Consider the following 17930-nt stretch of genomic DNA (forward strand, 5'->3'; position numbering starts at 1 on the left):
GTAGTTCTCTGCATCGCTTTGTTCCCATGATTACTTTTTTACACTCATTTTTATTTTTATTTTTAATTTTATTTTTCATATGTATATATATATGTATATATATATATATATATATATATATATATATATATATATATATATATAGTCTCGTTTTTGTTTTCTTCTCCTTAACTTCATCTGTTTTGGTTCTGCTTGGTTAAAAAAACCTACTTAAAAGGTCTTGCCCGGGATTAAAGCTCAGGTCATCAGGGCACAGAGATGAAGAGCTTGACACTATCTTACTACTTAGTGATTGTACATCTGTTTGGTCCTGGTACCCTCCCTTATTTCCCCCTCTGTTTGAGAGATGGAACTAGATAGTTCAAGTTATGTGGTTTTGTTTGAAGAAAAGCAAAGCAATAAAATAGGGTAAAAATCAAATAAGCTGAAAATGGGTGGAGTCCTTCTAGAGGTTCTCAACCTCAAAGATGAAAGGAAAAAAGGAATTGAAACACCACAACAATACAAAATGAAATATCAAAGAAAATATCCAGTGAGCACTACAGCAATAAAGACAAGCACCACATAATAGTCTCGATCCTGAAATAAAAACATGCCAGAAGAGAGCTGGGATCAGAGACCCCACAGGCCAGGAGTTCTGTCCCTATTGCACTGGTATGTGATGGGCACTGGGCTGGTCAGCTAGCCAAAGACCCCCTGGACTGCCAATTAGTCCGAGGGGCCAGATCCCCCCATGCCAGAATGGTCTTCATGGCCAGATCTGGTAACCTAGGCCCTGGGGGATGAGATGGGGTGGAAGAAAACTCCTCCCCTATGCATTCACAAACTGCAGAGGTGAGAGCTAGGCTCAGAGACCCCACATGCCAGGACAGCTAGCCAAAGGAAGATTCTCTCATTTATAGCAGACCCCCTGCAAGGGTGTCTTTTCTTACTGATAACCATTTTCAAAAGCGGGCGGGCGCATTTGCGCCTGCATGACAAATACCCTTTTTTAACATCGTCCAGAAATATTCTAATTCTTGACTATTTATAGGAAAGGAAATGAAATACCCTATATATGGAGGATAGCACTCAAATAGATCTCTGAAATCAGTGTCTATGTGAACGTTACTTTCTATACAGTTGTCCTCTCTGATGCCGAGCCTTATCCTTAAACAATTCATCTATACAATGTAGATAGCCCCTCTTATATATTGCCCTTCCACACCCAGAGACCCTTCTACTCCCCCATATCCCAATCCAGATTTGTTATCTGCCCCTTATTTAATCCTCTTTACCCTCAGTTCTTAACTCGTTAGGCACCAAGACCGACCTCCTTCCCCAACAGATCACCATCCAGCTCCTCAATGAAAGACACCCTCTCGATCCCCCATCTCGTGTCTCAGCAAGAAACCACAACCAACACACCTGCTGACTCAAGCTTGTGACCCCTCTCACCCCCATCAAATCGTGGACTGTTGCATGATACTGGATTAAGCTGCAGCAAAACCCACAGCTCAAGGACATTACAGGACTCTGAAATGCCGCAAATCATATCTTAAACTCTAGACCAAAGACTGTGATATGAAAAAGTGCCTTGGCTTTCACTCTCCACAAGAATATCTCAGAAGACCTAATTGGGAGGTCTATATTGTCTATATAAGCTTAGTACCTTTATAATAATGCATCTTAAGATATGTATTCCTAAACATACAGATAGCCTCCCCCATCACTTTCTTTTTTCAATACTTTTTTTCCCCTTTTTTCTCAATTTACTTATTTTCATCTATTTGTTCTATTTTTATATATACATATTTTCTCTATCCCCACCAGTTTTGGTGCTGCTTGGTACAAAATCTAAGAAAAGTCTTGCCTGGGATAAAAGCTCAGACCACACCACAGATACTGTATGTGTAGCCTGTCATCCTTACCTAGAATAGCACCAGCAATACAAAAGGACACCATACGTTTTTGTATAGGCACAGTAAATAAGGGGAAATCATGGACTCAGACACAAGATCTTATCTTCTAAGGATAAGAACTCACACTTTTTATACAAGGGTGCCTCCCATCCTGGACATATGTCATGTGGATACAACTCAGTCTCCACGAGATTGGACAGTGTTAGTTCATTCTCAAATCCCAGATCCCAGACGTAGAACTGAAACAACTCCCTGCAACAACACCAGGAACTAAGCTCTGTTGGGAGATATACTTGTGCCAGTGTTAATATGACAACGAGGATAGCGAGGAAATGACAACTTGACTTAAGACCAGGAGGTCCTATCACATCACCTAACACTAAGTGGAAATCAGAAGATGTATCATCCTTTGAACTATGAAAAATAAGAGCACTAACTACAGAAAACTGACTTTGACAACTGTGACTGGTCAGAACTTACCTTGAGACCATTAAGGAAAACCCTACCCTAGGCTATAGCCCAGGTCTCTTACAAAAATCAAGATTTCTTAGTACAGAGGCCCAATTCTGACAACAGAGACTGAGCAGAACCTTTGGAACCATAATTTCCTAGATTTCGGCTTAGGGAATGAGCAAAATCATGGAGCACATGATACAGAAAACTGAACACACCAACAATGTTGGAACAGAACCTCTAGAACCTTAAAGACTCTATCCTAGGCCTTGTCCTAGGACCTGTGCAAATACCAAGATTGCTTGCTACTGTGGCCTGATTTTCTCATCCAGAACCGAGAGGAAAGGTTCCTGACACAAAAACAAAACAAAACAAAACAAAACAAAAAATCCTGGGATATGGCAATGAGAAGGTATGGAGCCAGTGGTTGTTCCCATGACAATATGCTTCAAGAGTGGAGAAACCCTGAATCTCTTAGGCCACGGGAATTTCCTTCCTTTTCCAATACTTACTGTGCCCATACAGAAACAAAAACAAAAACAAAAAAAAAAAGGTGGGTAACACCAAACCCTGCCACTTCAGCACTTTTTCTGGTTTTGTTTTGCTTTTTGTTTGTTTTTTGATATTATTTTCCTTCTCTTTTTTTCTTCCACTTTTTCTTTCTTTTTCACTCTTGTGGATATTATTTGGTGATTTCTTTCTTTCTTTTCTTTTTTAGTAGTTGATACCAAATTTTTTCTTCTCTTTTCCTTAACCTTTTTATCTCCAACAGAATAGCATAACTTGAATCATTCAGCCTCATAAATTGAGGGGGTGGGGAGGATGATACCAGGACCAGTCATATGAGCATGTAGTATAAATAAAAAAATGACCAGACTGGAACACCAAACAGAATAGATACCCAACCTACAACAAGCTGTAAAGTGGAGACCAGTTACACTAGTATTCTGGGGGGATAAAGGAGGGAGATATGGGAGACATGCTGGGAACAGGAGTGGAGGGATGACAACATTGGTGGTGGGAATGCCCTTCATTCATTGTCACTATGTACCATAAATAATTCTGTGTAATGAACTTCAGTCACAATAAAACTTAAAAAAAAAACCATGCCAGAGCACATAAAGAAATAAAAATAAAAAAATAAAATTAGAGACATCAACTTCAAATCTATACCAAAACAAAGAAGTCAAAAAATAAATAGATAAATAAATTAAAGAAATTATTTTGTGCTTTTTTTTCCTGCATAGGCACAGTAAATATTGAGAACATTAGAGAGGGAATTCCCTTGGCCTAAGAGATACAGGGTTTCTCCACCCTTGAAGTATACTGTCATGGGATTAACATAGATTCCTTGCATGTTCATTTTCTCTCCCCTCGGTGCTTTTGTGGTGTATGGAAGACTTCTGATTCGTCATGGGTGATAAAATCAGACCTCTGTATCTAGAGATCTTGGTGTCTGCACAGGTCAAGGAGTGACGCTTATGATAAAGTCTTTCTTTGTGGTTCTAGAAGTTCTGTTCCTTTAGTGTCATTTTAATCTGTCTTCTGTAGTTGGTGGTCTTGATCTTTGCGCTGATCCTAGGATGGAGCCTGGTATAGTCTTTCATTATATTTCCACATGACTCGTTCAGTTGCGATTGTCTCAGTCAGACCTCTGGAATTAGAGATCTTGTTTGTTGTACAGATCGTAAACCAAAACCTAGGCTAGAGCTTTTTTATTGGTCCCAGGATACGTACCTTCCAGTCATGATTGTATTAGCCAGTCATCTGTAGATAGAGATCTCAGCTTTTGCACAGATCAAACTAATCTCCCCAATATGTACTGTGCCTATGCAAAAAAAAAAAGAAAAGAAAAAAAAGCACAAATTATTATATTTTGTTATTGGTGATGTTGCTTATTTTTGTGTGTATTTTTATCTCAGGACCATGGTTATTGTTTGGTTGTTTTCTTTCTTGCTGTGGTGCTTTTTTTTTTGTATTCTTGTTATGTTTTTCTTCCTTCTCTTAAATTGATATTTATAGCCTCTAGAATGACTCCTCCGTTTTTTTTACTTGTTTGATTTTTGCCCCCCCTTTTTCTTTCCTTCTAACAGAACCACATAACTTGAACCTCTTGTTCAGCCTTACAAATTGAGGGAGAAATAATGGAGGGTACCAAGGCCAAATAGTCATATAAATTTTGAGTAGAAATAAAAAATGATCAGACTTAAACACCAAATCTAAAGCCAGTGACAACAGAATCGATACCCAATTTACAACAAGCTAGACACAGAGGGGACCACTTATACTAGCAGCCCAGGGGGTGGGGAGGCAAATGAGGAGGATATGGGATGCATGCTGGGAATACGAATGGAGGGAGGACAACTTTGGTGGTGGGAATGCCCTGATTCAATGTCACTATGTACCTAAACTATTACTGTGAAAGATTTGTAATCCACTGTGGTCAAAATAAATATTATAAAAAATTAAAAAAAACATAGATGAGTGAGACTACTCTATCTCTCTCCCACTGACTTATTTCACTCCGTATAATAGATTCCATGTACATCCATATATAGGAGCATTTTATGACTTCATCTCTTTTGATGGCTTCATACTATTCCATTATGTATATGTACCACACTTTCTTTAGCCATTCATCTGCTGAAGGTCATCTTGGTTGTTTCAACAGTCTGGGTATTATAAATAACACTGCAATGAATATTGGTATGAGGAAGAGATTTTTATATTGTGCTTTTGAGTTCCTAGGGTATATCCCTAGGAGTTAAACCATTTTTATATAATTCAAAATTTTAGATATGCATAATTTTTAGTAGCTGTGTAATATTCTTCAGTGAATTGCTAATCATGACTTACAGGTGTGATTCAGTCTCTTTTACCTTAGTACTCCTACTCTGTACCATTTCCTTTGTTCCTTGTACAATCCACTTGCATAATTCAGCATCTGTTTGAGTTCTCTAAGAACAACTTCTTCTCAAAGCTAAAAAGAGCAAAGCGCAGTAGACTTTAGCAAAGGTTTCACAATAGAGAAGGGAGACCATGCATTGTGTACCTTACAGAAAACTTGAATAAACATATCACTTAACCACTTATTAATATTTAGCTTCTGTAACTGGAGTGCCAGTAGGAGGGTTTTTGTTTGTGTTCTTCTCCCCACTGTCCTTCTTTGCCTCTAGTTTATTTTATAATTTAACTGCTGTTCTAAGAGCTCCCTCCTAGCTTTACAAACTTATACTCAACTTGGGACTCAGCAAAAAAAAGGTTCCTAAACTTTTTGGACCTTGTTCTTCCTGTAATGATAGTAAAATTTTAGATGAATAAGTATTTAACACACATACAAAAATCTATCCTCTCACTCGACTGAACTCATTTGTCATCATCTGAACAGTTCTTTAAAGCACACAAAATGTTTTCTCTAAGACTAACTGACATTCTCAATGTCATTAAAGGGGTGCAAAATAAAGTTTTCTTGTTTTCTTTTCTTCCTCCCAGGCATCAATTCTTTCTTATTTAGAATTGAATAAAAAAACATGTTGAAGGAAATGGAAAAATATACTTGAAAATGTGGAACTTGTGAGTGTGACTGTGAGTGTTTGCATGTGTGTATGTGTGTGAATTCCATTGATACCTAGGAAATGGTTCTACCCATTAAGTCCAGCCAGGTAGAAGGGCACAGAGATTGTTTAAGTGTCCATATATACTTGATGAAATAAAGAGTAGGTGGGGTGAGAGATCCAGGGACAGAAAAGGTATTTTGTCTGCTAACTAAAAGATTACCATTTCTTAGATAAAAGGAAAAGAGCTATAGAGATAATATAGTGGGTAAAGCTCTTGCCCTGATTGTGGCCACCTTGATTGAGTTCAGTCATTGCAACACAATATTGTCTTGGTGTTTCACCAGGAGTAAACCCTGAACACAGCTGGATGTGGTTTAAATAAAACTAATATAAAACCTAAATAATAAATATAAAAAACTATAAAAGAATAATTTTTTAGAGTTTAATTTAGGCAGGTCTGAGGATTTGGCTCTGCCTTAGAGCATTTGTTTTTGGATATTATGAGATTCTTGGTTTGACTTCCAGCACCACAAAAATAATAAGTTAAAAAGAAATAAAATTTGACTGTTGGAGGAAGAAGTTAACATAGAGTTCTGCATAAGTTCTCTCCCATTCCACGTTTGAAGAACAGAAGAAAACAAAGCATTTTGTCTTTTGTCAGACAGACATATGGCAATTCCCGGCATCTTAGGTACACAAGAAAATCAGAAATGTACTTGGTCTCTGTTAATGGTACCTGAAACAGGCAGCAATTATCTAGATGAGAAAATCCATACTAGGAACAGGTGATTAGAGCTGGGGATACAGCACAGGAACCAGGACACATGGTTTGCATGGGCCGGACACCTTTCACTGGTACTACCTGGTCCACCTAGCTCTACCAGGAGTGACTTTGGAAAACACCGAACATTTCTGGATGTGCCCTATGGCACAGCAGAGCCCAAACAGTCCTTTGATCCTTGCACTGAATTGCCTGCTGGTTGATTAAGGATCCCAAAGATTGGTACATTAATCAGTATTCCTGAGCACTGCTTTGGATGTCTCCCTAAACAAGGTTCTGAAGTTAGATGATTCTGGCCCAGATTCATGCATATTACTCTTTCTCTGTCTTACTATGGTGGCCTCAAGGGTAGATTAGTGATGGGGGCTGCAATATCTGCCCAGACCTTTCAAAATCAAAAAAGGAAGAAAAATAGGTTCTCAAAACTTATTCTGCCCAAAGTTCATTTTCTGTGTCTGAGAAAAGTCCACATTACTGTCTAAGGTAGAACTAATTTAGTAATCCTGGAGATGTATGGGCAAGGGATCTGGTAAAAAGCTGCACGACTAATTTCTGGAAAATAACTTTAATAATCACTGGACAAACTGTAAGAGAGCCTGAAATAATGAAAAGGCTCCAGGCACAGTAGTAGTAGGAAATCCAAGAGGAGGGTATGATTCTCTGCAGAAGAAATTTGGGCCCTAAGACACAGAAACAGGAAATTCCTACTAGGCAAACTCCATGGGAGTAACTGAAGGCAGCAAAAGCACAGCCTCCACACAGTTTTCAGTTGTTTGTGAATAAGAAAACAAATCCCTCTGTTTATGGAGAGAGGGGTAGCACTGAGCAGCACCTCTCTCCAGTAGGGACTGTGCTCAGGGAAGGGAACTGCAGGGAGCAAGGAAGATTTGGACCCCCTTACTTGGAGTCCCCAGGCTGGGAGGTACGTGGAGGCAGGTCCCTGTTCCTTTCCCCATCCACTGCATGAGTTCTTAAGGAGCCCCTTTGGAATAGAGAATGGGTTACCACTCTCCCCAAACAAAAGCAACCAAACCCCCACATTAAAATGAACTATCAGATGAAAACGTTTTTAGTATTAATAGGTTTTGAATGTTCAGGTTGCATGGCAACGGTTAAGAGAATGACATAACTAGTGACTGCCCAGGTTTCCTGTCAATAATAGAAAAGGGAGAACTCAGAGAACTAGGTAATTCAGCTTAAAGGAGACAGAGAATGGAGGGATTCAACTGTGCATTGCTGGTTGTAGATAGAAACAATGGGAATTCACAAGAACATAAAATTATTTTTATAATAAGCTTGTTGCACTGTAAATAGAGAGCTTGACATTTATGGGAATTTCCTACCATTTCTGATATATTTTTAAGGAACCATCTAACGTTGGAGCTTCTGTGCCATTACAACTGTGTTGTAGAGAGCTTGCCAGCACTTCTACTGCCCTCTGACCATGAAATCAAACCTTGCTTTGTGTGCACGCAGGCATCTGTGCACCTTAGGCCCACAGAGCATACACTCTCAGGAACAAACTGTAAAACTAGTTGAATGGTTCTTCTAGATTTCTTTGCAGCACTCACTTCCCCCATTGCAGGACACTTTCAAAACTCTCTTAGTGGTTAAAATTAGCTTTAGAAAAGTTTATTCACTTATTTTTCCTCCCTGGCAGAGAAAATAATCAAGGCAAATAAATGATGAAGATGTCTAATGTCTTAGTCAAAGGTTATTCCACTTATATGAATGAGAACTCCTATATTACTGCATTTTCCCAGGGTCTGGTTTTATGATCTATGTAGGAAGAAGGTTCACGATTTCCTCTGGCTGGGGCTCATTGTGTCTGTTCTGCTCCATAATTTCTCATTTGCTCCTTTGCCTGGAGTGCTCAAGATCATAGTTTCTAGAGAACCCCAAATCTTGACTTGCATCTCTGGTGTTTGTTGATAATTTATTTTCTTTGAGAGGCTCCCATCCTTCAATTGTTCTTTTTCAGTCTTGAACCCCATTGTGGTGACCCAGATAACCATGGTAAAGCGGGGTCAAGAGGGTTCCTCTGGGAACAAATTGTTGCACTTCGTCACCATCTCTGTTTTTCCTGTGCCCATAGATATTTGGGGGTAATGAGAAATGTTGAGAACTCAACCTATCCAGGCAGCTTCCTCTCCTAGAGAGGATACATGAAAGAGCATATATATATATGCCCACATTTGGGTAGGCCTTTCCCTTGGGGCACCTATGACAGATACACCCTGGAATAGTGGTTAAAAAAATTCCTTTCCTCTGGCTGAGAGAATTTTGTTCTTAGAGGTGACAGGAGTTGAGGTGGAAGAAAAAGAGATCAGCGATATTCTTTGCTTGAGTTCTTGCACCTTGTTATACCTATGACTATCCACTCTTGGACGTCTACTTTTTATGTTTATTTACTTTGTTTTGTTTTACAGTAGCTACTCTTCTTGGATTTGGCACTCAGCTGAAGAATCCTGAAAATTACACACTTGTGTCTACCACCTCCCCAAATTTAATTGTACTAAGTAAACATCTACTGTGTGGCAGCCCCCAGTTCACAATATAGATCCCACTAATGAAGCTGGCCACTTCAATTGTCCACATGAGAAAACTAGGCTGAACTGTCCAATGAGATGTGCTAAAATCTAAGTGCAATGTTTTTTATATAAATCTTTATTTAAGCATCATGATTACAAGCATATTTGTAGTTGGGTTTCAGTTATAAACAGAATACACCCCTTCACCAGTGCAACATTTCCACCACCAATGTCCCCCCCCCCCCACGCCCCCAACCCTGCCTGTATTCATGACAGGAATTCTACTTCTTCATTCTTTAACATTGTCATAGCTAGTTGTTAGTGTACTTATTTCCCTAAAAGAATTCAACACTCTTTGTGGTGAGCTTCAAATTGTGAGCTGGTCCTTTCAGCCCTTAACTCTATTGTCACTGGGACTTATTACAGTAATATCTTTAATTTTTCTTAAAACCCATAGATGAGTGAGACTATTCTGTGTCTATCTCTCTCCCTCTGACTTATTTCACTCAGCATAATAGATTCCATGTACATCCATGTATAGGAAAATTTCATGACTTCATCTCTCCTCTGCTGCATAATATTCCATTGTGTATATGTACCACAGTTTCTTTAGCCATTCATCTGTTGAAGGGCATCTTGGTTGTTTTCAGAGTCTGGATATTGTAAATAGCACTGCAATAAATATAGGTGTGAGGAAGGGATTTTTGAATTGTATTTTTGTGTTTCTACGGTATATCACTAGGAGTGGAACAGATAGGCTGACCTGTCCATGAGATGTGCTAAAATCTAAGTGCAACTTTTGAGTACAACTCCAATAGTCTTTTCCAAAAAAATTTTTATAGGTACCATCTCCAGTGATGATAAATCTGACAGTGGAGACCTGACAATGCTGTAGGACTTGGGCCCAGCTGTGCTTCAGGGTCACCAAGTTTAAAACTTAAGGAAGATTTTTAAGGAGAGATCAAAAAATGCTGGGGATATTACTCAGGGTCTCACATGTCTGGCATATGCTTTTCTACTTAAACCACACACTCTGTCCTTAACTTCTTTTTTTTAACTGTGATTCAGAAAAAGAAATATTTGCATTATTTTCAAAAACATTTGTATCCTGCTAAGGTAAATTATATAAAATTGCAGTTATTTGACTGTTTTGACCCCAACTACAGTGATTTTATTTAAAGATCTATGGATAGTATAAAGAAACAAAGCTGTCATTGACATTTACCCTTTTAGTGTGTAATGTCATCTGACAGTGCTAGTCTATACTACTTCATCCTTATGATACTGATCACAGCCCACTAAACTGAGTTGTGGCACAGAAAATGTTATATAATATGTGTAAATTCTGAGAAATCATGATTACTCAAAATCATCCTAAACCCTGATTTCTCTTGTGTGTTAAACCTCACTCCCTTAAACTTCAGCTTCATTCTCTGAGGCTGAACTTTTACAGGTGAACATCCTTTTCCAATATTCTTTCAGATCTCATGTGCCTGAATTCTCTTCAGTTATCCAACTGGGGTGTGGATTTTGATGAGTTCACCACCAGAACCACACATCAGCTATATCACTATATTCAAAAACAATGCAAAAGGGGTTGACTATACGCAAGAATAAATGATAAAAATAATCAATAAAAATAAATGACCAATAAAAAGATCACTTAGAGTAATTATTGTAACAAGCACCCTATATTTAGCCCAACATGAGATACAAGAATTTTTCGTTAATTTAGGGGAGCAAGAGATTTCTGTTGAAGGTCCTGATCTGAGGTGGAGGTGATGAGCAGAAAGGCATCTATTTCCTACCTGACTTAAGGGTTGGCTTCTGAGCCCTAGGGAGAAAGAATACAGGGTCTGGTTCTATGCAGGGTACAGGAGCTCTCAAGGGACTGTGTAAGACATGAGGTGGGAATGGAAGAAATGTCCATGGATATTGGTCAAACACCCACCTGGCAGCTCTAGAGTGGGAGTAAAATTAGGTGTCCCTGTGAGAAAGTCATGTGCTTTGTTTATGAGATGAGATGGTACAGGGGCTTCCTGGAGGGAGGGTGGAAAAGTATGAAAGGCCTCTTTATAGGCACCGCTGTCCAGTTTGCACAACCAGGAGAGCAACTGGTAAAATGTGGATGAATAATTAACACTCATGATGTCCTGCTGACTGGCAGGCCCAGGGAAGTTTAGTCACCTAGAGCAAACAGATACACTACACTGCTTGGGCAGTGAATTTGTGGTACAAATTGCTTCTGTATACGTGTGAATTTAGCATAACCCACAGTGAACACAGAAGTGGTATTGTTCAGGAAGTGAAGGCGATAGTGGGAGGGCTGTGGGCATGCATGAAATGTTGTGGCTAAGCTCCAAGGGATATACAGACAGAATTCAAACCCAACTCTTCAGCTGGCTGTTTTCTGTTCTTTCCACAGTGCAATTTGTCACCATGGCAACTCTCTTAAAGTGTCCAAACAGTGGTGAGCAGGAGGAAAAGAAAATCAGGATGGAGATGAAGTGCCAATATCCCCTAAATCTCACTTGGCTCCTCCGTGCCTTGTAGTCTCTGGCATTAACTCATCAAGTAACACTCTCTCCTTTGACTGTCCTGCTCTGTGATCCTTCAAATAGGACAACAAAAGTCAGAATCTATGGGAACCTTCTCTGGTGTGTGTGTGTGTGTGTGTGTGTGTGTGTGTGTGTGTGTGTGTGTGTGTGTGTGCGCGCGCGTGTGCATGTGTGAGTCGGGGTAGAGTTTCAGTCAAAGAAGGTAGTTGCAACTAGTTCTTCCATAGCTATCCTAGCCCCTTGTCTCTCTTGGGATATCCTGCCTATTAATCAATTGTAAGAAATATGGCTTGGAACTTTCCAGAATGAAAGTCACCAAGAGGCTTCCAGGTTTCTATTGCCCTTCAGAGGGTGGATGAGTACTTACTGTGTGCATAGATAGGTCACTATGCAACCTACCAAATTTATTAATAGTACTCATAAAAGGCATTATATAACTACAGGAACATAAAACTGAAGTGTGTTAGCATGTTCTGTGTTTATTATTAAAGGACGTCAAAAAGAACTTTGTGGAGGAGTTTTGCTGACTTGAGCTCTGAAGACCAAGCAAGAGTGAACAGAATGGGTTGTGCAGGAAAAGAGAAGCTGTGATCCAACCAACATAGAGGATAGATTTCTCATAGGACATCAGGAAATGCCCATTGGTTGAACCCAGTGTCATATTTCTGCATTTTGTACAGTGATCTGTAGTTGGGCATTACTCGTATATGAAGTATTAAGAAGTGGAGCCAACATAAAAAGGATTGGATCATGGATGACCTTATTGTTAAAGGAGGCACCTCAAAATAATAGGAACTATGTTGGGGACACTGGACTCTCACCTAGAGTTCACACTAAAGGATATGAACTTCAACTGCTGCTCTATGGAGACACACTGGAGTTTGCTAATAGTGAGGTAATGTAACCAGATGTACTTCTTGTAAGGGTTATTCATAAACTTCTTGTAATGGTTATTCAGTGTGAAAACATATCAGAGGGGCCCTGGTTAGGGAAAGGAGACCACTTAGAAATCTGTTATAGTAGCATAAATGAAAGTGACATAGTCTTGAAGAAAATTATGGTGATGATAAGAAGAATATTTATCAAGAACTGAAAGAACATTAGGAAAGTAAAATCTTGAGGATTTTATGATTAGTGAAGAGAAGAAAGAGGGAGGGAATGCCTCCCTCTCCACCAGATGCCTAATTAGAGGACCAGGCACATGCCTGTCCCTCTCTGGTGAAGTCAACTTGGAGCCATATGTTGAATGCCATCAGGCACAGATTGATCTGCTGTGCTGTGAGTGTTGGGTCCTTGGTTGATTTTCTGTAGACCCACAGCTTTGCAGAAAGAGCTGGAGACTTAGACAAAGTTCATCAAGATGTAGAAGGATATCAAGAGAGTTTAAAAAAAATCCTCAGTCTTGAGAGATGATTTAAAGGGCTTACTTAACCAATTCTTTGCATGTGGGAAGCCAAGTTTCCATCTCCAGCATGTCATGATTCCCTGAGCACTGTTGGAAGCAAGCCCCAAGCAGAATCAAAAATAGCCTCAGAGAGCCAGTAGATGTGGTTAATATTCTCTCCTCTCCCACAAAATCTCAAAGATGCTTTTCAGTGAGAATAGTAAATTAGCACTCTTCTCTTTTTCCTCTTAACATTTTAAATATAAACTTAATAAACTTTATTTCAATGACATGATATTTAATTAGTACTCTAATAACTCATTAAAATGAATGGACTTATCGTTTCCTTATAAAACCTGCCTCAGGTTCTCTAAATTTTTAATTATGTTATTATTTATCACAAACTTAATTGAGTCCTGTTCATTTTATGTAGACCTATGCTTAGCCCATTGCTGATAAGAATTACTAGCATATGGTTCACTGGATTATCCCTGGGCACTGGAAGTGAATAATGATGGGGTTTTTGGACTCAAATTGGGCTTGATTTCTATTTTTCTAATTTCTTGCATTAGTTTTTAATCTCACTTTTGAGAAGTTAGCACATTTCCATGATGTATATAATTATACAAATATATGTACAGAAAATAACTTCCATCCATGCAATTCTCAATTTTGTCCTAAGTAACTACTGTTATCAATCTCTTCAGTTAATTTTCAGAATTTTTAGCATGCATTATGAAATACAAACCTAATTTATTTTTCACAACCATCAGTCATTTTACACAAAAAGTTTTATGATGTAATTAAAGTTCTGACTTTGCTGCTTTCACCTGTTGTGAATGGAATTTTTCCCATGTTAGAGCATGGAAGGGGCTGAAAGAATAATACAATAGTCAGGGTGTTGTCTTATATGTGGCTGACATGGGTTCAATATCTGGCACCCCAAATAGTCCCCTACATCCTGCCAGGAGAGATCTTTGAGCTTCAAGCTAGGAGTAAGCCCTAAACACCAATGGGGTGGCAAAAAATCAAAACACACAAAAAGAACATAGAAAGATTCATCATCCTATTTAAACTCTAGTATTAGTTCCCTTTTATGGATGTTTCAGTTATATTTTTGATGGTACAAATAATACTGCCACAAACAATTTTAAATGTTTTATTGTGATCAATGTGAATTACAAGTTTTTCACAGTAATATTTAAGGTACAAAGTGACAATGAATTAGAGCTATTCCCACCACCAGTATTGTTCTCCCTCCATCCCGGTTCCCAGCATGCATCCCATACCTTCCCCGTTTGCCCCATGGACTGCTAGTGTAACTGGTCTCCTTTGTGTATAGCTTATTGTAGATTGGGTATCAATTCTAGTGTCCTTGACTTTGGGTTTGGTGCTTAAGTTTGATCATTTTTTTATTTCCACTCAATATTCATACAACTGGTTGCTCCTGGTACCATCCATCTTTATTTTCCCCCTCAATTAAGAGAGAGAACAAGGTGATTTAAGTTTTGTGGTTCTGTTAGAAAAAGAAGAGAAAGAAAAGAAAAAAAAAACTGGGAGGAATCCATCTAGAGGCTATAAATATCAATTTTAAAAAAAGGAATGAAAAAAGAAAAATTAAAAACAAAAAACAAAAAAAACAAACAAAAAAATTAAAAACAAACCCCCCCAAGCAATGACAAAAACCACAACAGCAGCAATAAAAAAAATCATCACCAAAACAACATTAACAATAAAGAAAAAATAAAAGGAAAAAAGAAAAAAAGAGGATAGAAGGAAAAAATGATAGGCTGGTATGACAAGACTTTGTGGGGTTTTTTGTTTTGTTTTGCTTAGGCACAGTAAGTATTGGGGAAGTTAGAAAGGGAATTCCCTTGGCCTAGAAGATACAGAGTTCCTCCACCCTTGAAGCATAATGTCATGGGAGCAACTACAGCTCCAGGCATGCTCTTTATAGAACCTTAAGTTCTTTTTATAGTGCCAGGAAATTTTGTGCTAAGTTGTGGATGATAAAATCAGTCCTCTGTAGCTATAAATCTTGGTATTTCAACAGGTCATAGGACAAAGTCTAGGACAGAGTCTTTCACTATGGTTCTAGAAGATCTGCTCCCTCATGTTTGTTGTCATCAGTCTTCTGTAATTAGTGACCTTGGTTTTTGTACAGATCCTAGATTAAAGCCTAGGATAGAGTCTTTCCTTATATTGCCACAAACAATTTTTTGTTTTATGGCTTCATGTTTGCATGTTGATGAAATACATCTATAGATATGGAACTTAGGACTTTAGTTTTATTTTGGGATATTGCCAAATTGTCTTGCACAGTAGCAGCACCAACTTCCACTTCTATCATTAATGAAGAAGAGTAATCTTTTTCCCACAGCCTCACCTGCAAAATTTAATAACAAATTGATTATGGGAAAAAATTAACTCTTGGTAGACTTGCTTCTTGTTTCTTTTAGCTTTAGTAACTTAAAGACATTTTATTTTTCTTCTTGTATGTAAATTATTTGTCAATAAATATTTCTTATTTTCCATAAAATTGTTGGTCTCCTCTAGACCTTTGTCTAGGATAACATATCTTTGGGATATGGGTTGCCATTTCTCATTCTAGTTTTGCCATTAAAAAATAGATTTTGATGTATGTTTTCTAGATGGTGAAACTTAAAAACTATTTTAAGGTAGTTAATTTTTTCCATTTTACTTGTTTACAGTTTCTGGGTTTTGAATTCTATTTTTTATTGAAGTAACATTGCATTATGACAGGATAAAAGTTTGAAGTATGCATTAAAAATTAAAGGTATACAGACTATGTTAAGTTCACAAGTAAAAGTCCACTTAATTCTACATTATTTTTCCCTTTGCTGGAGACACCTACAGACAGAATGACCTCTGTCACAGCCTTACACTTAGGAATAGCTGGGTGCTTCCTAAACAGTTGAATCACCTTCTGAGCCCTCTGTCACAAAACTCCTTAGTAAGAAAATGGTCAAGATTGGCTTAGAACTAGGGCAACATCAGGGTTTGAACTCATGGCCTAGTTTATTTTCCAGGCAAATGCTTTAAGCCACCGAGACATCTTCTGAGTTATTCTTTTAAAGAGCTTCACCACTCCAGATTTTAAGGCATTTTAATAAAATTTACTGTAGAATTTGAATGATTTCAACTTTAATACTTATTGGAATTTTATATTTAAAATATATTTCCAGTTTCCTGAAATACTTGAAGTATTCTCTTGTGATTTTTAGCAGTCACAAATAAAGATCATGACTATTCCTTACTAAGATTACTCTTAAATGTTTGTCTTTTGGTTGATTTTATACTTGAAATGTTTTCATTACGTTTTATAATTGGCTATTATTTTTATGCCATGCACTTCATAGAGTTTTTTGTTTTCTATTATTTCTCCTAATTTTCTAGTAATAAATTGTATCTCTAAATGTACTTTAAAAATAATTTGAAGGTTGCCCCCCTCCGCTACCCAGTAAGGGAACCATAGGATGTTGTACTCGGTTCCCTGTCATAACTTAAAGGGAAATTTCACAATGTCCAGAAACCTCGATGTCCTGCAAATGAAGGAGGAGGATGTCCTCAAATTCCTTGCCGCGGGCACCCACTTAGGTGGCACTAACCTGGACTTCCAGATGGAACAGTACATCTACAAAAGGAAGAGTGATGGCCTTTATATCAAATTTGAAGAGAACCTGGGAGAAGCTTCTGCTGGCAGCTCATGCCATTTTTGCCATCAAAAAACCCAGCTGATGTCAGTGTCCTCTCATCCAGGAATACTGGCCAGAGAGCTGTGCAGGAAAGGTTGCTGCTGCCATTGGAGCCACTGTGATCGCTGGCTGCTTCACGCCTGGAACTTTCACTACCCAAATCCAGGCAGCTTTCCGGGAGCCGAGACTTTTGATGATTACTGACCCCAGGGCAGACCACCAGCCCCTCACAGAGGCATCTTACGTTAATTTGCCTACAATTGCTCGGTGTAACACAGACTCTCCTCTGTGCTATGTGGACATTGCCATCCTTTGCAACAACAAGGGAGCTCACTCTGTGGGTCTCATGTGTTGGATGCTGGCCCAGGAAGTTCTGCTAATTCGAGGCACCATTTCCGGTGAACATCTATGGGAGGTCATGCCTGATCTCTACTTCTGAAAGGGAAGAACAGGCTGCTGCTGAGAAGGCTGTGACCACGGAAGAATTTCAGGGCAAATGGACTGCTCCAGCTCCTAAATTCAATGCTACTCAGCCTGAGGTTGCAGACTCATCTGAAGCCTTGCAGGTGCCCCCCAACCCCGCATGCCGATTCAGCAGTTCCCTACCGATTGAAGCACTCAGCCTGCCACAGAAGACTGGTTTGCAGCTCCCACTGTTCAGGACACCGAATGGGCGGAGCCACCACTGGATAGTCTTAAATTGTTCTTTGGAGACTAAAATAGAGATGAAAATCAGGTTGATGGAAAATAAATGAGTTTCTAAAAAACATAATTTTAAAATAAATAATTTTTTACACTTAACCTCTTTCTATTTTTTTTATTAGTTCAGTACAATCCTGGAATTGTTTCCTTATTAACTTTTAGGGAAATTGTCCAATATACACCATTTAATCAAGTATCTTGCTTTGAGTAGAAATATTTTGTAGTCTTTCTCCTTCCTCCTTCCTCTTTCCTCTCTCTCTCCTTTCCCTCTCTTCCTCTCCCTCTTTCTCTCCCTCTCTCTCCCCCTCCCTATCCTTCTCTTCCTCTCTCTTTCTCCCTCCGTCCCT

General features: G+C 38.7%; 1 pseudogene; it reads left to right on the plus strand.

Annotated features, from left to right (window-relative positions):
- The first annotated feature begins 16699 nt into the window (after positions 1–16699).
- On the plus strand, positions 16700–17320 carry LOC126012090 (40S ribosomal protein SA-like; annotated as a pseudogene).
- The last annotated feature ends 610 nt before the right edge of the window (positions 17321–17930 follow it).

This window comes from Suncus etruscus, chromosome 6 (genome assembly GCF_024139225.1).
Source record: "Suncus etruscus isolate mSunEtr1 chromosome 6, mSunEtr1.pri.cur, whole genome shotgun sequence".
NCBI classification, from domain to species: Eukaryota; Metazoa; Chordata; class Mammalia; order Eulipotyphla; family Soricidae; genus Suncus; species Suncus etruscus.